Source organism: Neoarius graeffei, chromosome 5, assembly GCF_027579695.1.
Source record: "Neoarius graeffei isolate fNeoGra1 chromosome 5, fNeoGra1.pri, whole genome shotgun sequence".
Taxonomy (NCBI): domain Eukaryota; kingdom Metazoa; phylum Chordata; class Actinopteri; order Siluriformes; family Ariidae; genus Neoarius; species Neoarius graeffei.
The window spans coordinates 54,856,565-54,883,174 of record NC_083573.1 but is presented as its reverse complement, the minus strand read 5'-3'; the positions used below and the strand labels follow the sequence as shown (position 1 = coordinate 54,883,174).

The 26,610-nt window shown below is 44.3% G+C and overlaps 1 protein-coding gene across 1 annotated transcript in view; it reads right to left on the bottom strand.

The window, feature by feature from the left end:
• ulk4 (unc-51 like kinase 4) overlaps positions 1–21,013 on the bottom strand; it is a 227,467-nt gene extending 206,454 nt beyond the window's left edge. Inside the window, exon 1 of the mRNA XM_060922070.1 lies at positions 20,942–21,013. The gene's annotated coding sequence lies outside the window, so the exon portion shown is untranslated. The remainder of the gene's footprint in view (positions 1–20,941) is intronic.
• Between the last annotated feature and the right edge of the window lie 5,597 nt (positions 21,014–26,610).

Sequence of the window (26,610 nt, the reverse complement as noted above, 5' to 3'; positions counted from 1 at the left end):
ACTTTGGGGCTGTTTCTCATTCTGTATAGACGCAACTTTGGTCATTAGAATGTCTGGAATAATCGATCAGCTAATAAGGCAATATTTTGATCAGGGACACAGGGAGAGATTGCATTAAGTCTTTTAATAAGGGATAATTTCAAAATGGGGCGGCACGGTGGTGTAGTGGTTAGCGCTGTCGCCTCACAGCAAGAAGGTCCTGGGTTCGAGCCCCGTGGCCAGCGAGGGCCTTTCTATGTGGAGTTTGCATGTTCTCCCCGTGTCCGCGTGGGTTTCCTCCGGGTGCTCCGGTTTCCCCCACAGTCCAAAGACATGCAGGTTAGGTTAACTGGTGACTCTAAATTGAGTGTAGGTGTGAATGTGAGTGTGAATGGTTGTCTGTGTCTATGTGTCAGCCCTGTGAAGACCTGGCGACTTGCCCAGGGTGTACCCCGCCTTTCGCCCGTAGTCAGCTGGGATAGGCTCCAGCTTGCCTGCGACCCTGTAGAAGGATAAAGCGGCTAGAGAGAGATAATTTCAAAATGGCAGCACGGTGGTGTAGTGGTTAGCGCTGTCGCCTCACAGCAAGAAGGTCCGGGTTCGAGCCCCGTGGCCGGCGAGGGCCTTTCTGTGTGGAGTTTGCATGTTCTCCCCGTGTCTGCGTGGGTTTTCTCCGGGTGCTCCGGTTTCCCCCACAGTCCAAAGACATGCAGGTTAGGTTAACTGGTGACTCTAAATTGACCGTAGGTGTGAATGTGAGTGTGAATGGTTGTCTGTGTCTATGTGTCAGCCCTGTGATGACCTGGCGACTTGTCCAGGGTGTACCCCGCCTTTCGCCCGTAGTCAGCTGGGATAGGCTCCAGCTTGCCTGCGACCCTGTAGAAGGATAAAGCGGCTACAGATAATGAGATGAGATGAGATGAGATAATTTCAAAATTAGTCCGCGGCACCTCCGCAGAAGACTGGCCCGGCTTCGTCTCTGCCGACGGAGATACAGTGATCCAGGGGAGATCATGAAATATAACGGTTTTGTTTTCTCGAGATCTCAGATTAGTTGTGTTGTTTTCTCAAGATCGTTTTTTTGTTTTTCGTTTTCCAGATTGAATGGAATACTTGAATGATCGGATGATACACGGACCACATACACGGATCAGACTGCATTAAGTCTTTTATTAATAATAATAATAATAAAAATAATAATAATAATAATAATTATTATTATTATTATTATTATTATTATTTTAATAATAATAATTTTAATAATTTCAAAATGAGTCCGCGGCACCTCCGCAGAAGACTGGCCCGGCTTCGTCTCTACCGACGGAGATACAGTGATCCAGCTGAGATCATGAAATAATTGTTTTGTTTTCTCGAGATCTCGAATTAGTTGTGTTGTTTTCTCGAGATGCTGAATTAATTATGTCGTTATATCGGGATAACAAGGTGAATAGAAAAAGATTATATGAAGGGCCTCTCGCGGCTTCCGTAGTTACCGACTGGACTTAATACAGGTTTATACCAACCAAACCAAACTGGCACAATTCAAATGTGTACAGATACAGTTAGGCCCCTCCATTACACACCAAATCTGGGCTCCATTCCAGCATCTAATAAGAAAGATTTGGCGCCGTGTGCACCGTCAGGCTAAAATAAACCTCTTTAGTTTGAGCTTACAGTACTGAAGGATATTTTAACACAGAATTATTCAAAAGAGGTATTAGGGCTCGCTTTAGCCTTTAATTCAACACAAAACTTGACTTACTATTGAGCAGAGTTGATGAGAGTCTTGGACCAAACAACAGTGAAGGAATCTGAATTTCCCGTCGATTTATGAAACGAACACAGAATGACACCACGATTTTCATCATCCGTTGATTGATTGATTGATTTTATTTCGTAAATACATTAAACATACAGTGGTATGCAAAAGTTTGCGCACCCCTGGTCAAAAGTGCTGTTACTGTGAACAGTTAACCAAGTTGAAGATGAAATGATCTCCAAAAGGCATAAAGTTAAAGATGACTCATTCCCTTTATATTTTAAGCAAAAACATTTTTTTTTAATTTTCATCTTTTACATTTTTCAAAGGCGGCACGGTGGTGTAGTGGTTAGCACTGTCGCCTCACAGCAAGAAGGTCCTGGGTTCGAGCCCCGGGGCCGGCGAGGGCCTTTCTGTGCGGAGTTTGCATGTTCTCCCCGTGTCCGTGTGGGTTTCCTCCGGGTGCTTCGGTTTCCCCCACAGTCCAAAGACATGCAGGTTAGGTTAACTGGCGACTCTAAATTGACCGTAGGTGTGAATGTGAGTGTGAATGGTTGTCTGTGTCTATGTGTCAGCCCTGTGATGACCTGGCGACTTGTCCAGGGTGTACCCCGCCTTTCGCCCATAGTCAGCTGGGATAGGCTCCAGCTTGCCTGCGACCCTGTAGAAGGATAAAGCGGCTAGAGATAATGAGATGAGATGAGACATTTTTCAAAATTACAAAAAAAAGCAAAGTTTGGGCACCCTGCATGGTTAGTACCTAGTAACACCCCCTTTGGCAAGTATCACAGCTTGTAAACACTTTTTGTAGCCAGATAATAATCTTTCAGTTCTTACCTGGGGGATTTTCACACATTCATCCTTGCAAAAGGCTTCCAGTTCTACAAGTTTCTTGGGCTGTCTTGCATGCACTGCTCTTTTGAGATCTAGCCACAGATTTTCAATGATGTTTAGGTCAGGGGACTGTGAGGGCCAGGGCAAAACCTTCAGCTTGTGCCTCTTGAGGTATTCCATTGTAGATTTTGAGGTGGGGTGACATGGTGGTGTAGTGGTTAGCGCTGTCGCCTCACAGCAAGAAGGTCCGGGTTCGAGCCCTGTGGCCGGCGAGGGCCTTTCTGTGCGGAGTTTGCATGTTCTCCCGGTGTCTGCATGGGTTTCCTCCGGGTGCTCCGGTTTCCCCCACAGTCCAAAGACATGCAGGTTAGGTTAACTGGTGACTCTAAAATGACTGTGAGTGTGAATGGTTGTCTGTGTCTATGTGTCAGCCCTGTGATGACCTGGCGACTTGTCCAGGGTGTACCCCACCTTTCGCCCGTAGTCAGCTGGGATAGGCTCCAGCTTGCCTGCGACCCTGTAGAACAGGATAAAGGACAGATAATGAGATGAGATTTTGAGGTGCGTTTTGGATCATCGTCTTATTGTAGGACCCATCCTCTTTTTAACTTCAACTTTTTTACAGATGGTGTGATGTTTGCTTCCAGAATTTACTGGTATTTATTCGAATCCATGCTTCCCTCGACCAGTGAAATGTGCCCTGTGCCACTGGCTGCAACACAACCCCAAAGCATGATCGATCCACACCTGTGCTTCAGAGTTGGAGAGGTGTTCTTTTCCTAGAATTTGGCACCCTTTTTTCTCCAAACATACCTTTGCACATTGTGGCCAAAAAGTTCTATTTTGATTTCATCAGTCCACAGGGCTTGTGTCCAAAATGCATCAGGCTTATTTAGATGTTCATTTGCAAACTTCAGATGCTAAATTTTGTGGCTAGGACGCAGGAAAGGTTTTCTTCTGATGACTCTCCCATGAAGGTCATATTTGTTCAGGTGTTGCTGCATAGTAGAACAGCGCACCACCACTCCAGGGTCTGCTAAATCTTTCTGAAGGTCTTTTGCAGTCAAACAGGGGTTTTTATTTGCCTTCCAACGAGCAGTTCTTTCAGAAAGTTTTCTTCATCTTCCAGACCTCACCTTGATCTCCACTGTTTCTGTTAACTGCCATTTCTTAATAACATTACAATCTGAGGAAACAGCTTCCTGAAAACACTTTCCTACATTCTTGTAGCCTTCTCCTGCTTTGTGAGCATCGATTATTTTATTATTCAGAATGTGAGGGAGTTGCTTAGAGGAGCCCATGGCTGTTGATTTTAGGGACAAGTTTGAGGAGTCAGAGAATTTATACAGCTTTGAAATCTGCATCATCTGACCTTTCCTAATGAAGAATTTGAACAAGCCACAGCTCAATAAGCTAATTAAGGTCTGGAACCTTGGTAAACGTTACCTGAGAACTCAAATGTATTAGGGTGCCCAAACTTTCACATGGTGTTCCTTTTCTTTTTTCACTCTCCAATTGTACAAAACAAAAATAATACACACATCTTGCAGAAAACGCTGAAGAGAAATGTATCGTCTTTACCTTTGTCTTTTGGTGATCAGTTCATCTTCTGCTCACTTAACTGTTCACAGTAACAGACATATTCGGTAAGGGTACCCAAACTTTTGCATGCCACTGTACATGGATGACACAAGAAAGTGAAAACACTTATTTCCATTGTGGTCCATACCATCCATCCATCCATCCATCCATCCATCCATCCATCCATCCATCCATCCATTATCTGTAGCTGCTTATCCTGTTCTACAGGGTCGCAGGCAAGCTGGAGCCTATCCCATCTGACTATGGGCGAGAGGCGGGGTACACCCTGGTCAAGTCGCCAGGTTATCGCAGGGCTGACACATAGACACAGACAACCATTCACACTCACACTCACACCTACAGTCAATTTAGAGTCACCAGTTAACCTAACCTGCATGTCTTTGGACTGTGGGGGAAACCGGAGCACCCAGAGGAAACCCACGCAGACACGGGGAGAACATGCAAACTCCACACAGAAAGGCCGCTGGGCTTGAACCCAGGACCTTCTTGCTGTGAAGCTACAGTGCTAACCACTACACCACCATGCCGCCTAATAAACTAATATATTATCCTAAAACCCGTATATCAGCTAGCTTAGAGTATCCATCCATCCATCCATCCATTATCTGTAACCGCTTATCCTGTTCTACAGGGTCGCAGGCAAGCTGGAGCCTATCCCAACTGACTATGGGTGAAAGGCGGGGTACACCCTGGACAAGTCGCCAGGTCATCACAGGGCTGACACATAGACACAGACAACCATTCACACTCACATTCACACCTACGGTCAATTTAGAGCCACCAATTAGCTTAATCTGCATGTCTTTGGACTGTGGGGGAAACCGGAGCACCTGGAGGAAACCCACGTGGACACGGGGAGAACATGCAAACTCCACACAGAAAGGCCACTGGGCTCGAACCCAGGGCCTTCTTGCTGTGAGGTGACAGTGCTAACCACTACACCACTGTGCTGCCTGGTCCATACTAGTGATATTTAATAGTCAGTCTGGTTAGTTAGACCAGAGCCGTTTCTATTCTAGCTACTGAAAAGACCAGGTGCTCAGTCAGGTTTTTCTGGGGCTTGTATTTTTAAAAAAAGACTGCGATCAATACATTGGGGAGGTGATATTTAACTTTACAAGCTAATAGCATCACCCACACACATTCAAAGGTTACGATATCTTTATTAGTGATTTTTGCACTGCTCTTTTCAAATTTATGTCCTTCACTTCAGTTTCTGTCTCCTTATTATTAAGTTATTATCATCAACACCCATAATATTTCAGGGAACTGAGGTAATGTGTCAACTGACTATTAAATATCACAAGGAAAAATTAATCATGAGTTTCATAAAAATATAATTTCTCACTGACATATCTTTCCTTTAGTACCAATGTGACATGAGATAAATAATAATGAAATGTCACTAAAGATTTATAAGTATAGAGGTTGGTTTTTTTTGTCCTGCCTTTAATGACTGCAATGTGGAACATATACATTGTCTTGCAGAAATATTCATCCCCCTTGGTGTTTGTCCTGTTTTGTTGCATTACAAGATGGAATTAAAATGGATTTTTGGGGGGTTAGCACCATTTGATTTACACAGCATGCCTACAACTTTAAAGGTGCTTGCTTGCTTATTTATTTATTTATTTATTTATTTGTGACACAAACAATAACTAAGGGCGGCACGGTGGTGTAGTAGTTAGTGCTGTCGCCTCACAGCAAGAAGGTCCGGGTTCGAGCCCAGCAGCCGGCAAGGGCCTTTCTGTGTGGAGTTTGCATGTTCTCCCCGTGTCCGCGTGGGTTTCCTCCAGGTGCTCCGGTTTCCCCCACAGTCCAAAGACATGCAGGTTAGGTTAACTGGTGACTCTAAATTGAGCGTAGGTGTGAATGTGAGTGTGAATGGTTGTCTGTGTCTATGTGTCAGCCCTGTGATGACCTGGTGACTTGTCCAGGGTGTACCCCGCCTTTCGCCCGTAGTCAGTTGGGATAGGCTCCAGCTTGCCTGTGACCCTGTGGAACAGGATAAAGCGGCTACAGATAATGGATGGATGGACAATAATTAAGATGAAAAAACAGAAATCTGGAGTGTGCATAGGCATTCACCCCCTTTCGCATGAAACCCCTAAATAGTCCAACCAATTCACTTCATAAGTCACATAATTAGTTGACTAAGCTCCACCTGTGTGCAATCAAAGTGTCACATGATCTGTCACATGATGTTTGTATAAATCAACCTGTTCTGGAAGGACCCTGACTCTCCAACACTACTAAGTAAGCAACATGAGAACCAAGGAGCACTTCAAACAGATCAGAGACAAAGTTGTGGAGAAGTATAGATCAGAGTTGGGTTATAAAAAATATCCCAAACTTTGAATATCCCAGGGAGAACCATTAAATCCTTCATAGCAAAATGGAAAGAATATGGCACCACTACAAACCTGACAAGAGAAGGCCGCCCACCAAAAGTCATAGACCGGGCAAGGAAGGCATTAATCAGAGATGCAACAAAGACACCAAAGATAACACTGAAAGAGCTGCAAAGATCCACAGTGGAGATGGGAATATCTGTTCATAGGACCACTTTAAGCTGTACACTCCACAGAGTGGGGCTTTATGGAAGAGTGGCCAGAAAAAAGCCATTGCTTCAGAAAATATGTTTGGAGTTTGCCCAACAGCATGTGGCAGACTCCTCAAACACATGGAAGAAGATTCTCTGGTCAAATGAGACATAAATTAATCTTTTTGGCCATCATAGGAAATGCCATGTATGGCACAAACCCAACACCCTGAGAACACCATCCCTACAGTGAAGCATGGTGGTGGCAGCATCATGCTGTGGGGATATTTTTCATCTGCAGGGACAGGAAAGCTGGTCAGGACTGAAGGAAAGATGGATGGCACTAAATACAGGGCAATTCTGGAGGAAAACCTGTTTGAGTCAGCCAGAGGTTTGAGACTGGGATGAAAGTTCACATTCCAGCAGAACAATGACCCTAAACACACTGCTAAAGCTGCACTGGAGTGGTTTAAAGGAAAACATTTAAATGTTTTGGAATGGCCTAATCAAAGCTCAGACCTTGAGCCAACTGAGAATCTGTAGCATAACTTGAAGATTGCTGTACACCAATGCAACCCATCTAACTTGAAGGAGTTGGAGCAGTTTTGCCTTGAGGAATGGGCAAAAATCCCAGTGGCTAGATGTGCTAAGCTAATAGAGACATACCCCAAGAGACTTGCTGCTGTAATTGCAGCAAAAGGTGGCTCTACAAAGTATTGACTTTGGAGGGGTGAATACCTACGCACACTCCAGATTTGTTTTTTCATCTTAATTATTGTTTTTGTCACAATTAAACAACAATTTTCACCTTTAAAGTGTTAGTAAAATAGTAGTCTCAGGTACAATGAGTACAGTTTTATAAGGAAATGAGCTGTAGGTTTTACTGAGCATCTTGCAGAACCAGAACCATCTTCCAGAAAGCCACTGATGAGAGTCTTGTGCTGAGGGGATGCAGTTTCAGCAGGAGAACTGGTAGTGGTCTATAAAGGCAGGAGCAGAATTTTGATTTCAAAGGTGGTGGGGGGATAAAGTACAGGCACGACTCCTCAAATGGGCTTAAGTTTTTCAGATACCCCTACCTGAGGTCTATCTGCTGTACTCGGGTCTCTCTTGCAAAAGAAATCTTGATCTCCATTAAATTACCTGATAAATAAACTCAGGGGAAACACTGATGTGGTTAGGTTAACTGGCTACTCTAAATTGTCCATAGGTGTGAATGTGTGTGAATGGTCCCTGCTCCCTGCCTATCACCTGGTACAGCTGTTTGTGTTCCCGGCCTATCGCCTGGGGCAGCTGTCCCTGCTCCCTGCCTATCACCTGGAGCAGCTGTTCCCATTCCCTGCCTATCACCTGGTGCAGCTGTTCATGTTCTCTGCCTATCACCTGGTGCAGCTGTTCATGTTCCCTGCCTATTGCCTGGTGCAGCTGTCCCTGCTCCCTGCCTATCACCTGGTACAGCTGTTCATGTTCCCTGCCTATCGCCTGGTGCAGCTGTCCCTGCTCCCTGCCTATCACCTGGTGCAGCTGTTCCCATTCCCTGCCTATCACCTGGTGCAGCTGTTCCCATTCCCTGCCTATCACCTGGTGCAGCTGTTCATGTTCCCTGCCTATCACCTGGCGCAGCTGTTCATGTTCCCTGCCTATCACCTGGCGCAGCTGTTCATGTTCCCTGCCTATCACCTGGCGCAGCTATTCATGTTCCCTGCCTATCACCTGGCGCAGCTGTTCATGTTCCCTGCCTATCACCTGGCGCAGCTGTTCATGTTCCCTGCCTATCACCCAGGGCAGCTGTTTGTGTTTCCTGCCTATCATCTAGGGCAGCTGTCCCTGCTAACCCTTACGAAAATCTACCATGGTTTACTATAGTTTACTATGGTTTTTATGTAGTAACCATGATTCTACCATGGTATCTCATGGTTATTCTAAGTACTATGAACCAACCATAGCATTACTGTGGTTTATCCATAGTACTGCAGTAGCTGTGGTAGCATCATAGTTGTATGTGTAATAAGCCATAGTAACTACGAAATTAGTTTAAAAAGGGATAGTATGGTTTTTTTAAAGGATGCACTAACTGTAGTATTACCATGCTTTCGTCCAACAGTCAATGCTGTAGAGAAGGATCTCGATTAACAGCCCAGATACATTAACATTTACTTAGAACCTAAAAATTTTTAAGTGAACATTGAGGTAAAATGCACCATGGTTTTCATGGTTACCCAAAAAAACATGAAAACCATGAATAACTATAAACAATGGTAAAACCATGGTTAGTTTTCGTAAGGGAAGTTACAGACACAAGACATTATTTCCAAATAAAAATACTTTCATATATATATATATATATATATATATATATATATATATAGAGAGAGAGAGAGAGAGAGAGAGAGAGAGAGTCAGCTATACTATTTAAACACCAGTTCATCTTCAGTGGTTATGATGTTTTCACCAGTTCTAGCAAAATTGTCTTTGAACATGTTCACCTTTAGTGCAGCCAATTGGAAACCAAGCCAGCCAGAGCCCCGCCCATAGCCCCACCCACTCCACAGCCCCTCCCCTCCGTGATAAGTTTAAATTTTACATCTTATTTCATTTCAAGATTTGTTTAATTATACACATAATTTTGATTATCTACATGCAGTGAACATATTATTTTATTAATTTTAATAAAGTTTTATATCTATATATCTATATGTATACAATTATTTTAATAAACATTTTACATTTTAATAAAGTTTATATATATATATATATATATATATATATATATATATATATATAAAACTTATTTTAATGTTAAAATACGACGTTGTGATGATGCTGATAATGTTGATGTCACTACTATTGCGGCACACACACAGACACATGTCTGTTCCACCTGGGTGTATTCTGCGCGCTGTGTGAACAGGCTGTAGAAACTAAACTCGTATAAAATGTGAGCTGTTTCTGTGGAAACCCAAAGAAGCTGAGGCTGGTTGTGGGCGGGGCGTGATGACGTCGCAGCCGGAGGGTGGGGGATTGATCCGCTGTGTTCTGTTTCACACACCGGCTTTTTTTTTTTAAACGAACGCAGCGTCCGGTTTGAGGCTTTGAGCTTCCCCAGTAATGTCTTCGTGATGAAAAACAACTTTCCCCGTTTGTTTTAGCTGAGAGTGGAAGCGGATATGAAGGCGGGCTCTCACTGAGAAACTTCGAGTCGCATCTGTAGACTTTGGGCGCCGGATTGGAGAGGAGGAACCTGTTAGCGGGTGTGAGAGCGAGTCCTTCAGCTCTGGATGCGCTTCCTCTTCTGATTGCCGGAGGAGTTCACAGTCTAAAGCGGAGTTGTAGTTGAGGGGTTTAGTCCACACGCGGCTCCCTGTGCACTGACTGAAAGGGACCCGAGAGCTGCAGTACACACACATGCAGGGTTCAGTGCAGCATCAGGACTCCTCTCTACCTCTGGTGAGTCTCTCTCTCTCTGTGTCTGTCTGTCTGTGTGTGTCTCTCTCTCTCTGTGTGTGTGTCTCTCTCTCTCTCTCTCTGTCTCTCTCTCTCTCTCTCTCTCTGTCTCTCTCTCTCTCTCTCTCTGTCTCTCTCTCTCTGTGTGTGTCTCTCTCTCTCTGTGTGTGTCTCTCTCTGTGTGTGTGTCTGTCTGTCTCTCTCTCTCTCTTTGTGTGTGTCTCTCTGTCTGTCTCTCTCTGTGTCTGTCTCTCTCTGTGTCTCTCTCTCTCTCTCTCTGTCTGTCTCTCTCTCTGTCTGTCTCTCTCTCTGTCTCTCTCTCTCTCTTTGTGTGTGTCTCTCTCTCTCTCTCTCTGTGTGTGTCTGTCTGTCTTTCTCTCTCTGTCTGTCTCTCTCTCTGTGTCTGTCTCTCTGTCTGTCTCTCTCTCTCTCTCTCTCTCTGTCTCTGTGTGTGTGTGTTGGGGTTTCACTCTACTGTAGTTTATTTTTTCCACTTGCCCAGTACACAAGCTTTCATCAGCTCTAAATGGTTTTGTGGTCAGTTTGTGTGCAGCACATGAGTTATGTGTCATGTGGGTGTTTCATTTTCATTCTTTTTCTATTTGCAACACTGAGTCAGTAACTTCCTAAATAAGCATTTTCTAGATCTCGAGCAGATTAATAGGATCTGGTTACATATCTTTAAATCTCCTTTTGCCTCTAAATAATCATGGTCTGGGCAGCATGGTGGTATAAGTGGCTAGCACAGTCGCCTCACAGCAAGAAGGTTCTGGGTTCGAGGTCGGCGGGGGCCTTTCTGTATGGAGTTTGCAAGTTGTCTGCATGGGTTTCCTCCGGGTGCTCTGGTTTCCCCCACAGTCTAAAGATGTGTGGTTAGGTTAATATGGGACGGCCTTGGGCTGAGGTGCCTGCTGCCTACTGCTCTGGGGGGGTGTGTGTGTGCCCATTGCTCATGTGTGTGTTCACTGCTTCAGATGGGTTAAATTCAGCGAGGAATTTCACAAGCGTGTGATGAATAAAGGTGTGCTGCTTCTTCTTCTTTGAGTCTCTCTTGGAATATCTTGTCATTTTCACGAAGTTCCTTTTTTCTTAGTTATTCATCACTTCATTTAATGTTCTATGAATTAATGTCAATGAACGCTTGTCTAAGTTAAGCCTGAGGTTTAGTTAAAACCAAACTTAGCTATAGACTTGAAATAAACATGGGTAAAAAGCCTCATCAACAGCCTGTATTTCTATTTATGTCAACATATCATGCTGGTCATGTGTCTGTGTTGAGGACAGATCTGCTTACCTTGAGTAAGAGGAAAAACTGAAACAGAACTCAAACTATGGTAATATAACTGCTGTATGATGTGTAATAAATTGAGAAAAAGCCTGAGCTAAGCCTGATTAACACCTGATGTAGTAATGAGAAACTGAAATCCGCAGCCATGTAGAAAAATCATCTGGATCTATGTTATCTACTTATGCTGGGATCAGACTACACAATATTTTTGATATTTATATTGGATGATGGTCACCATGTCAGATTAGGCAATCCGAGTGCCATGAAGTCTTGTCGTGTCTTGGTCAGGAGACCACACTACAAGTTTGACCCTGACCAATCATCTTTCATGTCCTTGTGTGCTGTCTGGAAGGAGGGTCAAAAAATTGTCAAGCATGGCTATCAAGGAACCCATTGTAGGGGTTTTCAAACTAGACGAGAATATTAAAAAATAAATAAAAAATGTGACATGCTAGACTTTTCTTTGGGGTGTCGTGGTGCGTCCCAGACGCCACATCACTGTTCTTCGATTATATCGCACTACAAAAACTATTCCTGACGCTCATATTTGGGACCGACACTAGAAATTTATCTGCCACAACAAGATCATGTCAAAATTGGGCCGAATTTGTGTAGTCTGATTCTGACATTTGGAAAAATCCAGAATTAGAGGTCATAACGATCACCAATAGCATCAGCCTTTTGAAAACTTATGGAGGAAGTTGCTAAAAATTTGTTTCAAACAGCCTGCATTTCTTTGGCGTTAATGGTAAAAGGTGGTTTTCGGACCCAACACTTTCAGAAATAAATGTATGAAACCTGTAATTTTCCCTCTCTCCCCTTTTTTTTTGTCTCTTATCTGAGGAGGTGCATGTGGTGTATCTTTTTAAATAGCTTTTGGAGAAAACCTTTTAAATATACGGTACATCACTTACACTTATGTCCAGTTGTGTACCTTCAAGGTGGGTGATATGATGATTTTAGATTATGAATGATTAAAATGTCTCTATGATCTCACTTTACAGAGCGAACGTGAGCACTGTGATCCTAAACGTGTTTGGTCACTTACGTGGAAAATGTTCAGACATGGTAATATGCCATGTTGTTTTGTGAACCTTACGCTACTTTATTCGGTGGTCCAGCTTGTGTTCTTTCTGACATGCATGCGACCAAACCAATACTAGCGAAGAATAAGCGGTTCCTTAGCTTTTATTTCCTGCTTGTTTTGTTTGGCAGCATGGCTGACAACACGGAGGACAATAAGGATTAGGGATTAGAGTTGAATTGGTCGATCTGTTCACTTCTTTCCGAAAAGGTCTTAAAAGAACTTGGAAAAATAATCACAATCATATCATAGATCATTATCCAGCCTGAAAAAAACAAAACATGATATGGTATTTTGCCAGATCACCCCTTGGAGCCCCTGTAAATGAATTTTTAGCGGTATTTAAGCGTACAGGTAAAATGTATTCAATTAAAGTTTGATGGTTCCAGCCCAACAGAAAGGCAATTTACCTTTTTTATTCTTGAGTGAATCGAGAGCAGCTTCAGGTACAGTACGTAACACACATTTGAGCCCCTGCGGTCTGTTTCAGGCAGACAGGTGATCTGCTGTACCTGGTTACTGCAGCAGCTGTTAGTCTTTTTATGTGCGGATTTAGTCAGCCGCTCTGTAACTGACGGAAAAATGGGTGCAACCTTTTAATCTGTTTGCTATTGTTGCGTTTTGTTTTCTTTATAAATGAGCTGCCATTTTTGCTTTCTGTGCTGGGTGTGATACAGTGTGGTTCAGAAAGTTCTATCATTTTGTACTGTTGAAGTAGTTAGTTAGTTTTATATATAGTACCAGTCAAAAGGTTGGACACCCGTTCATAGGTTTTTCTGTATTTTGACTATTTTCTACATTGTGGAACAATACTGAAGATGTCAAAAATATGGAACATGGATGGAATTATGTAGTAAACAAAAAAAAAAAGTGTTAAACTGATACCCTGTCCACACTAGGGATTTTGTACCGATACGATACTACTTTCGTACTGCAACACCTGTCCACACTAGCAACTATACCGGTACTGTAGCGGTATAACTGTATCGGTACGAAACCCACAAATGTATGGGTTTCGTACCGGTACAGTATTGGTACTGTAGCGCTTCGCTGTAGTGTGGACAGATGAAGCAGCTCTGTATCGATACAAATATAATGCGCACGCGCAATGAACCATTCCTACTTCTTCCGGGTTATTCATACAGTACAATACGCACGTGCTTTCCAGCTGTAAATAAAACGTCAAAATGGCTCAAAACGACCGTGGAGCTACATGGAGCAAAGACGAAGTTATGTGTTTGTTGGAGCTTTGAGGAGACGAGCGATGCCAGGAACAGTTGAGTGAAGAATGGAGATTCGTTTTCTTTGTTTCTTTCTCAACTGCCTCGCGCGTTTTATACGATTCGACTGAATAAATGACCACCAGAAATACAGACTGTACATTGACAACAAAAAGCACACACACGTTGTTTCATCCGTCATATTCTCGGAAGGAAGTTACTTGGTAACCACGGAAACATTTCGTGCACGCGCATTTCAACTACCGTGAAAGAAAACCGCAAACATTTCTCGCTAGTGTGGACAGATGCACTAAACTGTACCGGTATACTTTGTATCGATACAGTTATACCACTATCGTACCGGTGTATATATGTGAACACAGCTAAAATGTTTCATATTTTAGATTCTTCAAAGTAGCCAGCGTTTACCTTGAGGACGCTTTGCACACTATTGGCATTCTCTTAGGGTGTATTCAGACCAGGATAGTTCGATAGTTCACTTGCTTTGGTCCGAACCAAAAGTTTTATTTTTTTATTTTTTCATTTTGGTGCAGTTCGCTTTCACACTGTACATTTTTAGTAAGCGGACCAAAATCTGTCAACAAAGCCACGCGCCCTGAGGTCGTTCAGCTATTGGTCAGAGACGACACGCGCACAAAGCTCAAAAGTAGTCACGGAGGATAGTGCTGATGAGCGCACATCATGTTGTGACAGTTCTGGCTCTTCACGCAAGTCGCTAGTACCGCCACTTTTTGAAAGAATGTCCCTGATTTTAATGTAGGTCTGACGGAGTTTCTTCACTTTTAGCCGACATTGTTCTGGGGAGCGCGTGAACCCCTTCTCCTTCATTTTCTCACTGAATACAGCAAACACGTCGGCATTTTTGTGTGTTCTCTCCAAAAGCTCAGATATGTGGACATCTGCCCATATATCCACAAGGGTACGCGTTTCTTCCTCGGCCCACGTTTGCCCCCTACTCATTTTTTGTACTCTGTAATCTAGCCTACCACTGGTCTGAATGACTGAACGACTGTTGTAAGGTTCCCTTGACAACCGAAACAGTGTTTGCACTTTGTTTCCCATAATGCTCGACAAACGACGGAAGCTCCCGAGGTACAAAAAAGCAAAACTGTCGGCTTAGGTCCGGTCTGCTGTCACACCTCCAAAAGGTCCGCACCAGGGTTCCTTTGGTCCGGACCGAGTCCGACCTTGCAGCTCGGTCTTGGTCCGCTTGTTTGGTCCGGACCAGAGTTTGGTGGTTTGTATTCAGACCAACCCAAAAGGTCCAGACCAAGGGAAATTTTGGTCGTTTGGTCCGGACCAAACAACGTAGGTGTGAATACGCCCTTAACCAGCTTCATGAGGTCGTCACCTGGAATGCTTTTCAATTAACAGGTGCCTCGTCAAAAGTTAGTGACCTGTTTATTGCCTTCTTAATGCGTTTTGAAATCAAACAGTGAATTACAGTACGTTTAATGGCATTTAGCAGACGCTCTTATCCAGAGTGACGTACAGCATAGCCAGAGCAGCCTGGGGAGCAGTTGGGGGTTGGGTGCCTTGCTCAAGGGCACTTCCGCCATTCCTGCTGGTCCAGGGAATTGAACCGGTGACCTTTTGGTCCCAAAGCTGCTTCTCTAACCATTAGGTCATGGATGCCCCCACAACTGTAGTGATTCATGTGTCCGGAACCGCTCAACTAAGCAAAGAGAAACGACATCTCAACGTGACTTATTTATTTAAAATTTAATAAAAATGAAGAAAAACCACTGAATTAGAAGTTGTGTCTAAACTTTTGACTGGTAGTGTGTATATGTATTGAAAATGTATTTCATCAATCATTTTAAATGGAGCTCTGAGAAGCTTTGTGCTCTTTGAATTCTGACTGCAGTGATGTATGAGCTATAAATATATCGGCTGTGAAAGGGGCAGTCAGCTGTGCCCTTCCAACTCTAGAACAAAGTCTAGTGCCCTTCCACGGATACTTATTTCTGCATGTGTGACCTTCTCTGCTGAGACACGTGGTAGTGTGTATTCTAGGACCGCTGCGACATTGACCCTGTTTGACTTTTTGGTCCTGATTTTTAGGACCGAATTACTCCTTTAATTCCGTACCTTGATGGTCTTCGTGTTGTTGGTGCACATGTTCTGGGTGTTCCAGTTTCTCTTAATGTATTTATTGATTTTGTGTTTTAGTGTGCATGGGTTTCAGTACTATAGACTAGACACAGAGAGTTCTACTGAAATAGTAGAGGGCTGTGTCTCACTTACTCACTCAACACCTCCCCACCCTTTCTATACTCCTTTTACCTCACTCGCTCTGTTCAGACTCCATTAAAGAAATGCACCCAGGACCTGGAACGCAGCTTTTTATGTAGGTTTGTTCTTCACTGAGCCTTTACTTTATCAGTTTTGCTGACGTGCTAGGTTTCTGTGCATTAGCAATAATCCCATGTACTTTGATTTCAGTTTCTGTGTCTAAATGCAAAACACTCCTCATTTATTTGTTGCATACGGGACTGTGGAAAAGTCCTAGGCAGCCTGTTTTGTTTTTTTTTTTCATACAAACTTTGCTGGCGGCACGGTGGTGTAGTGGTTAGCGCTGTCGCCTCACAGCAAGAAGGTCCTGGGTTCGAGCCCCGGGGCCGGCGAGGGCCTTTCTGTGCGGAGTTTGCATGTTCTCCCCGTGTCCGCGTGGGTTTCCTCCGGGTGCTCCGGTTTCCCCCACAGTCCAAAGACATGCAGGTTAGGTTAACTGGTGACTCTAAATTGACCGTAGGTGTGAATGTGAGTGTGAATGGTTGTCTGTGTCTATGTGTCAGCCCTGTGATGACCTGGCGACTTGTCCAGGGTGTACCCCGCCTTTCGCCCATAGTCAGCTGGGATAGGCTCCAGCTTGCCTGCGACCCTGTAGAAGGATAAAGCGGCTAGAGATAATGAGATGAGATGAGACAAACTTTGCTATTGATTTCTGTTTGATGACTTCTACATTATCGAGTCAGTACAAAAGCATTTTAGAGTTCCAAACGTTCATTTTCCAGCACAAAATTAAATGTTACAGAAAAAAATATATCTGAGCAGCATATTACATAAGAGAGCACTTTTCAGATTAAAAAAAGAAAACATAATGAAGACTACTGGGTTTTGGTGCAAAATGAAGACGCGAGTGTGACAAAGTGTCCAGAAGAACTGTGGCTGCTTCTGCAAGATGCTCAGTAAAACCTACAGCTCATTTCCTTATTAAACTGCACTCATTGTACCTGAGACTTCTCATCTCATTATCTCTAGCCGCTTTATCCTGTTCTACAGGGTCGCAGGCAAGCTGGAGCCTATCCCAGCTGACTACGGGCGAAAGGCGGGGTACACCCTGGACAAGTCGCCAGGTCATCACAGGGCTGACACATAGACACAGACAACCATTCACACTCACATTCACACCTACGGTCAATTTAGAGTCACCAGTTAACCTAACCTGCATGTCTTTGGACTGTGGGGGAAACCGGAGCACCCGGAGGAAACCCACGCGGACACGGGGAAAACATGCAAACTCCACACAAAGGCCCTCGCCGGCCACGGGGCTCGAACCTGGACCTTCTTGCTGTGAGGTGACAGCGCTAACCACTACACCACCGTGCCACCCTGTTTTGTATGTATCTCAAGTAAAAGGTAATTGCATTTTAAAATTTGGTCGCGAAATGGATAAACTCCATTTAAAGATTTTCCATAATGCTTTCGAATATGTTCAATACCCTGCTCACTTTCAGTTGCTTTTTCTTGACTGGTGAATTCAGTCCCGCTTCATTTACAGACAAAAAGACGCAACCTTTGCACACGATTAGATGACCTTGTAAAAAAGGTTATCATGACGCTCTTTATTGTCTGGTGTGTTATTTAATTCTCTCCGGTCAAACCTGGCCTTTCTTCTTGTTCACTCGGCCCTTTTTTTTTGGCGTCCTCGCCACTGGAGCTTGGGAAAGACCTGAAGTGATGTCACATAATCCTATTGATTTGTTTTAATTTCCCCTGGGAAGGAGATGGCTCTCTGCCATCTGTGCTCTATTGACCAAGTGTCTGATTAGTAGAATATTGAATTGCTTTTAGAGCTGTACCCTTTTTTTTTTTTTTTGTTAAATGTATGGCCGCTCGAATAGCGTGAATTATTTATTTTTTTAAATATACAGATTTCTAACCGTGTACTGACTCTGTATGAGGAGTTGTAGAGGCTGTAACCCACCCTGCAAAACCCAGTGTGCTAAGCCACAGACCATGCTATTAATAGCTCACTTCCTGTTCCTCCTTCTTAAAACTTTAGTTTATATTCAAGCTGTTTATGTAACCCACAGATTCTGCTATGGTCACTGATGAATAGAAATGATGATAACTCCTAAATTCCATCCTGGAAAATTTAACTCTGTATATCATCACAAATCCACATTATTTACAAGTAAAGTTTTCCGTGTGGCCTGCTTGAAGACTTGAGAGGACTTTCCTAAACGTTTTACACAGCGCGTTGCGTTATTTAGTGCTGAGATGTGCCACTGTGGAGGCGTGGCTTTGAAAACCGTGCAGAAAATGTCAAATGAAGTCTCTCATCTCATTATCTGTAGCCGCTTTATCCTGTTCTACAGGGTCGCAGGCAAGCTGGAGCCTATCCCAGCTGACTACGGGCGAAAGGCGGGGTACACCCTGGACAAGTCGCCAGGTCATCACAGGGCTGACACATAGACACAGACAACCATTCACACTCACCTACGGTCAATTTAGGTGGTGTTTACATTAGACCGTATCCGTCTCGTTTTCGTCGCGGATGCACTGTCCGTTCACATTAAAACGCTGGGAAACGACTCCACAGGCAGAACAACTTGAATCCGCCAGGGCCCACGTATTCAATCCATTACGTATCTGATCCGGTGCTGTGTAAACATTGAGGAACGAGGAAACGCTGTGCTGAGCTCTAGCTGATGTCGTCATTGGACGACGTCACTGTGACATCCACCTTCCTGATTCGCTGGCGTTGGTCATGCCACGTTGGTCATGTGACGCGACTGCTGAAAAACGGCGCGGACTTTCACTTCCTGCTATTTGTCCCGAATCACTGCTTGTGCGCTTCACTCGCGCGCTCTGTGAGCTGCGCAGGGCCGGAGTGCGCACCCTCCAGAGGGCACTCGCTGTTCAGGGCGGAGTGATTTGGAGCGCAGGATGCCTGCGGAGCTGAGCGTATCCGTGTATTGGCGTTGCTGTGTGCACGCGAATCGTGTATTGGCGTTGCTGTGTGCACGCAAATTGTTTTAAAAACGTTAATCTGATGATCTGCTGATACGGTCTAATGTAAACACCACCTTAGAGTCACCAGTTAACCTAACCTGCATGTCTTTGGACTGTGGGGGAAACCGGAGCACCCGGAGGAAACCCACGCGGACACGGGGAGAACATGCAAACTCCACACAGAAAGGCCCTCGCCGGCCACGGGGCTTGAACCTGGACCTTCTTGCTGTGAGGCGACAGCGCTAACCACTACACCACCCCGTCAAATGAAGTCATTTTTATCATCTCACAGTTCGGTCACCAAGCAAGATCTGTTCACTGAAGAGACTCGCTGAATGTTCCTCTGTCCAGTTATTGGTTTATGCAGTGCGTGTTTATTTCTTCAGCCTCGTCTCTTTCCAAATACATGCACGTGTTTTGCAATATGCTCTCGCTCACTGTCAGCCTGATGTGGCTGGAGCGAGGCTGCTCTTCTTAAGCCTTTTCTGTTCACACTCTTCCTTCTGCCTTTCCCCCAGTCACACGGTGTACTCATAGACTGTGGAAAAAAAATGGCCTGAAAGGCAACACACTTTCACACCAACTCTGTCTTTTGAGCACTGAAGAAATGGCAAAGCAGTGCTACTCCTGGAGATTACAGCAGAAAAGATCTCAGCGGAGACGTTTTCTGTGCTACACCACTTCTCTTATTCACGCTTTACTTCCTGTCATACAAGCGCAACTAAATAACAGGCCATGAAAGCAAATATTAAACATGTAAACCTTACTGATTAATATATATATATATATAATATATATATATATATATATATATATATATATATAATATATATATATATATATATATATATATATATATATATATATATATATATATATAAATAAATAAAATATCCATCCTCTGTGTGGGAGAAAATGAGTCAGTATCGTGATGGTGCTCTGGAGAGGGTGTTCCAAAGCCCCCTGCCTGGCTGCTATTTAAAGCAGAACCGTTGAAGAGTGCCTCTGCAACTGCAGACGTGTGCAGCATTACAGTGAGAGGAAACTGTGTGTGAGTGAGAGTGATCTTCTCTGCACTTGTTTATATGTCTGTAGAGTAGACTAGGAGTCTGCAAACCATGTCCTTTATTACAGCAAGGCTGATGCAGAGAAAATAAAAGCTGCATGTGGCAGTTTGAGTGTTTTGGGACTCATTCCTACACATTACTGATCTGGGGTGGGTTTCCCAAAAGGCTTTTAACGCTAAAAGCGTCTTAACTAGGAGAGTGAGTGTTCATTGTGATGCTCGCTCTACCATTTAACGATGATCTTTGTGCTACGGTGCTTTTGGGAAACCCACCCCTGAATGTTGTCAGTTGAATGTTGTTGACTTTTGACCCAGCATTGTTCACTAGCTGCAGTTGTTACCAGGGCTTTGAACCAGAATTTTTCTCCTATTGGTTCGTTCTGAACAGAAACGGAATTTTAACGTTTCCAGTTTTGGGTTCCACCATTTAAATAGACGTTCCTGAACCGGTTAGAACAAAAAAATTTCGTTCCCGGAACGGTTAATTACGTTCCCTGTCAGCTGTTTAACAAATGGCTATAAAATTATGTCTCTGTCTCATCCAGCTTAAGCCAAATGTAGGCCAATTCTGTTACAACCTTCATTAAATAAGACAAGAAATAATTCAAAACAATTATTATTTCAAATGTTGGCGATTTGGATTCTCAGTATGTCTTCCCATCTACACAAACAGAAAAAGTGCCAAAAATGAAAGATAATTCGTTTAGTGTGTTACCAAAGGCTAGTCAGGCCCTATGCATTGATAGGCTAACAGAGGTTAACGTCATTTAATGTTCGCGAGCCTCTCATTAACGTGGACGAATATATTGATATTGTGTTTGAAATTGACGTTTTTGAATAACAATAGACTGCAATATTTACCTCTTATTTAAGATGTGGAGACGTGATAGTAGTCCACCCTCCCGCTCTCTCCAGTCAGTCAGCGAACGTCACACAGGAAGTGAACCCCAGCGGGTCATAGAAACTTGCGCAGGAGAAGAATGACTTTTTTATTTGTAGGCTACGGAAACTTTGAGGAACGAAATAAAAACTGGTATTAACCGGTTACCATTATTTTTAATAAGCGTTTCTGTTCCGGAACATAAAAAATAATAAAGTTTCTGGTTTCGTTTCTGTTCCATGTGAAATAGAAAAAGTTCCCGGTTTTCGTTTTCGTTCCTTGAACCGGTTCAAAGTCCTGGTTGTTACAGATTTCCTTTGGAAGTAGCAAAGCCTGGTTCTATGTTTGAAAACTTTTCGTTTATATTCATTGCTTGAATTAGAAAAGTGTGTGTGTGAGTGAGAGAACTAAAAAAAAAAAAACCAACGATCTACCCAAAATTTAACCTGAAAATACTTTCGATTCCAATATATAGAATATTCTCAGCAGGCAGTTATAAACCTTTTAGCATTTGCATGCTAATAGAAAAATATCAGCATTCCTAATTATCTCATCTCATTATCTGTAGCCACTTTATCCTGTTCTACAGGGTCGCAGGCAAGCTGGAGCCTATCCCAGCTGACTACGGGCGAAAGGCGGGGTACACCCTGGACAAGTCGCCAGGTCATCACAGGGCTGACACATAGACACAGACAACCATTCACACTCACATTCACACCTACGGTCAATTTAGAGTCACCAGTTAACCTAACCTGCATGTCTTTGGACTGTGGGGGAAACCGGAGCACCCGGAGGAAACCCACGCGGACACGGGGAGAACATGCAAACTCCGCACAGAAAAGCCCTCGCCGGCCACGGGACTCGAACCCGGACCTTCTTGCTGTGAGGCGACAGTGCTAACCACTACAGCACCGTGTCGCCCTGTTCCTAATTATGTCGTCAAGATTTCTGAAAGTTCCTGTGCGGAAATGTTCCATAACCCGATCTAGGTTTATACAGAACGGAGACCATATGACTCTCTGGGGAATGATTCCCAAAAGCTGAGCTCAAGTGAGCTTGAACTGAGTGCAGTGCCAGCATCCAGGTAGGATGAAGTGTGTGACATCCGTGCTGCTTTTATTGTCCGTGCAACTGCTTGTGATCTAATCTGCAGATTTATGGCCTGTTGTTGCCTCTTTATGGAGAAAGAAGGAAAACGGATGCTGTATGAACAATGGCTTTATAACTTCCGCAACCATAAACTGGATGGCACACCTCTGATATTGTGGTCTTTTGTATCTAGTGTTTCATGATTAAAACTCGCAATACTTAAATGTTTTATGATTCCATGCCTGTATGGCTGATCTAAACCTTATCTCTTGATTTAATGGAGTCCACTGGACACATTTCAATAATTGATAAGAGAGAAAGAAAGCGAATCGCTCAAGGCCACCTCAGCCCAAGGCCGTCCCATATTAACCTAACCGCATGTCTTTGGACTGTGGGGGAAACCGGAGCACCCGGAGGAAACCCACGCAGACATGGAGAGCATTTGCAAACTCCACACAGAAAGGCCCCCTCTGGGCTCGAACCCAGAACCTTTTTGCTGTGAGGCGACCGTGCCGCCCATATAAGCAAATAGTTGGACGATGTTGCTATTGAAGAATCCGTGCTATGATGGGAAATGTATGGAGACAGTGAATAAATAGTCTTCTGTTATTACATCTGTTTAAATGTGATGGTTTTAAGGTTGGTAGGTTAAGTTCCTCTTAATGCCAGATTAGTGTTGCACGGTGCCCGTGCATGTTTAGGCACTAAACAGGATGAATTGGGTCATTTTGTTTATGCTTGAACTGATGGAACACTACAGCAGGTCTGCTTTCATTTCCTATGGTTTATATACAGTAAACTTGTCCTCATGCCAGAATTGTTAGAGTAATGGAGTTGAAAGTTTATTTTTAGAAGATGACTTTGACCTCAGGGTGTATGAAAAACTAAAATCTCACCTTTTATGTAATCTAGACCTCTAACTGATCAGATTTCATACAAGCATACAAATATAATTCCCTCTGACTCTGTGTTAACATCGATTCTGTAATAAATGAAGAGCAAAATCACGTTATTTCTTTACTGCCTCTAAGATACATCCGTATGTAAACATGAATCCTGCCAGACCTATTCTGTAGTGCCACTGCACAGGGAAGTGTGTAGGATGATGTGTTTTGCTTTGGGGTGCTCTCATTCTGTAGAGAGCTCTTTCTCTGTTGAGCTTCCTCTTGCGCCCCCCCCATGGGCAATCTTGTCTCTGTTCAGTCTCAGTATTTCATACATTGATTCACATTCAGCAGTAATTGTGCGTGCATGCGCATAGTGGACTTTTGCTGGACTGGTTACTGATGCCATGTGCATACGTACACAAGAGCTCCTCATAAGAAAAGTCCTGGGTAAGAGTAGAACAGTGACCCTCTTTTCAGTGATTTGTTGATGGGGTGGGTTTCCCGAAAGCCTCTTAAAGTGCATATCCTGGACCAAATTCGTTTTTTTTTTTTTTTTAAATATGAAAGAATGTCCCTTGGGGCGGCACGGTGGTGTAATGGTTAGCGCTGTCGCCTCACAGCAAGAAGGTCCGGGTTCGAGCCCCGTGGCCGGCGAGGGCTTTTCTGTGTGGAGTTTGCATGTTCTCCGCGTGGGTTTCCTCCGGGTGCTCCGGTTTCCCCCACAGTCCAAAGACATGCAGGTTAGGTTAACTGGTGACTCTAAATTGAGCGTAGGTGTGAATGTGAGTATGAATGGTTGTCTGTGTCTATGTGTCAGCCCTGTGATGACCTGGCGACTTGTCCAGGGTGTACCCCGCCTTTCACCTGTAATCAGCTGGGATAGGCTCCAGCTTGCCTGCGACTCTGTAGAACAGGATAAAGCGGCTAGAGATGATATGAGAAGGGACAATTTTGCACAAGGCCATCTGTCTACAGCAGAAAAATATAAAATAACAAAATGCGTCTGGAAAAATCCCAAGGGAGTCTGGAGCCAGATTCGTTACATCATGTGCGGATCCGCCAGCAGGCTGCGAGAGCTTGCACGGTTTCAGTGCACAGCCTGTGTAGACCAAGTTTAGCAGCTAGGGATTTTGCATTGAAATATGGAATTGTCACCTGAGTGCAATGTGGAAAACGATGAGTACTAATCCCATCAAGATTGGTGTTGCTACACCCTCCTACGATACATCTGTTAACCATTTTAATAATTACGTGATAACGTTGAAGAAATTTGCAGAAAACTACCAGGTCGTTTTCTCATAAACAAACCAGCGCTGACGTAGGATTCAGAAGGAGGCGTCCCGCACGCGACGTCACGAAAATCAATGTTTGCCGGGAAATCCTAACTCACTCTCTTCCTGTGCACGCACACATAAGGGAAAACATTACCAACTTGCCATTGTGGATAACAGTTGAAACAATCCCAACTGCATGTTTGGGTAACGGTGAAATGAGCGGGCACAGGGAAAACTTTTACTTCATTATTTAGCTTATTATTTGCTCGTTCTTTTGTGTGAACATATCTCATCTCATTATCTCTAGCCGCTTTATCCTGTTCTACAGGGTCGCTGGCAAGCTGGAGCCTATCCCAGCTGACTACGGGCGAAAGGCGGGGTACACCCTGGACAAGTCGCCAGGTCATCACAGGGCTGACACATAGACACAGACAACCATTCACACTCACATTCACACCTACGCTCAATTTAGAGTCACCAGTTAACCTAACCTGCATGTCTTTGGACTGTGGGGGAAACCGGAGCACCCGGAGGAAACCCCCACGGACACGGGGAGAACATGCAAACTCCACACAGAAAGGCCCTCGCCGGCCACGGGGCTCGAACCCGGACCTTCTTGCTGTGAGGTGACAGCGCTAACCACTACACCACCGTGCCGCCCCCGTGTGAACATTTGTTTATTTAATTAAAAATATTCTTGGAATTAAAAAAAAAATTGCCCAAAAAATGTAAAATAGTTTCATGAATTAATTACCACATTATATACACTATATTGCCAAAAGTATTTGCTCACCCATCCAAATTATCGGAATCAGGTGTTCCAATCACTTCCATGGCCACAGGTGTATAAAATCAAGCACCTAGGCATGCAGACTGTTTTTACAGTTTGGAGCTGCCCCTTCTTCCAACATGACTGTGCACCAGTGCACAAAGCAAGGTCCATAAAGACATGGATGACAGAGTCTGGTGTGGATGAACTTGACTGGCCTGCACAGAGTCCTGACCTCAACCCGATAGAACACCTTTGGGATGAATTAGAGCGGAGACTGAGAGCCAGGCCTTCTCGTCCAACATCAGCGTGTGAGTGTGTGACCTCACAAATGCACTTCTGGAAGAATGGTCAAAAATTCCCATAAACACACTCCTAAACCTTGTGGACAGCCTTCCCAGAAGAGTTGAAGCTGTTCTAGCTGCAAAGGGTGGACCGACGTCATATTGAACCCTATGGATTAGGAATGGGATGTCACTTAAGCTCATATGTGAGTCAAGGCAGGTGAGCGAATACTTTTGGCAATATAGTGTATGTAATGCTTCCAGACAGTACAATATCTTCATCTCATCTCATTATCTCTAGCCGCTTTATCCTTCTACAGGGTCGCAGGCAAGCTGGAGCCTATCCCAGCTGATTACAGGTGAAAGGCGGGGTACACCCTGGACAAGTCGCCAGGTCATCACAGGGCTGACACATAGACACAGACAACCATTCACACTCACATTCACACCTACGCTCAATTTAGAGTCACCAGTTAACCTAACCTGCATGTCTTTGGACTGTGGGGGAAACCGGAGCACCCGGAGGAAACCCACGCGGACACGGGGAGAACATGCAAACTCCGCACAGAAAGGCCCTCGCCGGCCCCGGGGCTCGAACCCAGGACCTTCTTGCTGTGAGGCGACAGCGCTAACCACTGCACCACCGTGCCGCCCAGTACAATATCTTATTTATTTAAAAAAAAAATTTCATTGGCTTTTGATTAAAAACAAACGCCATGTGACCTCATCAACTGGATTTAGCAACTACTAATGCCTATATTGGGTGGCACAGTGGTGTAGTGGTTAGCGCTGTCGCCTCACAGCAAGAAGGTCCGGGTTCGAGCCCCGTGGCCGGTGAGGGCCTTTCTGTGCGGAGTTTGCATGTTCTCCTCAAGTCCGCGTGGGTTTCCTCCGGGTGCGCCGGTTTCCCCCACAGTCCAAAGACATGCAGGTTAGGTTAACTGGTGACTCTAAATTGACCGTAGGTGTGAATGTGAGTGTGAATGGTTGTCTGTGTCAACCCTGTGATAACCTGGCGACTTGTCCAGGGTGTACCCCACCTCTCGCCTGTAGTCAGCTGGGATAGGCTCCAGCTTGCCTGCGACCCTGTAGAACAGGATAAAGTGGCTAGAGATAATGAGAATGAGATGATGCCTATATCGAGGATGCACATTGGAAAGACACTTAGTCCTGTTGTTCTTTAGACTCCTCTTTATGACGGAGTTTGGGAAAACCACATACAGAGACATTGCTTCAGAGAGTCTTTCAGCTTGCTCTTTAGGGCGGCACGGTGGTGTAGTGGTTAGCACGGTCGCATCACAGCAAGAAGGTTACGGGTTCGAACCCAGCGACTGGCGAGGGCCTTTC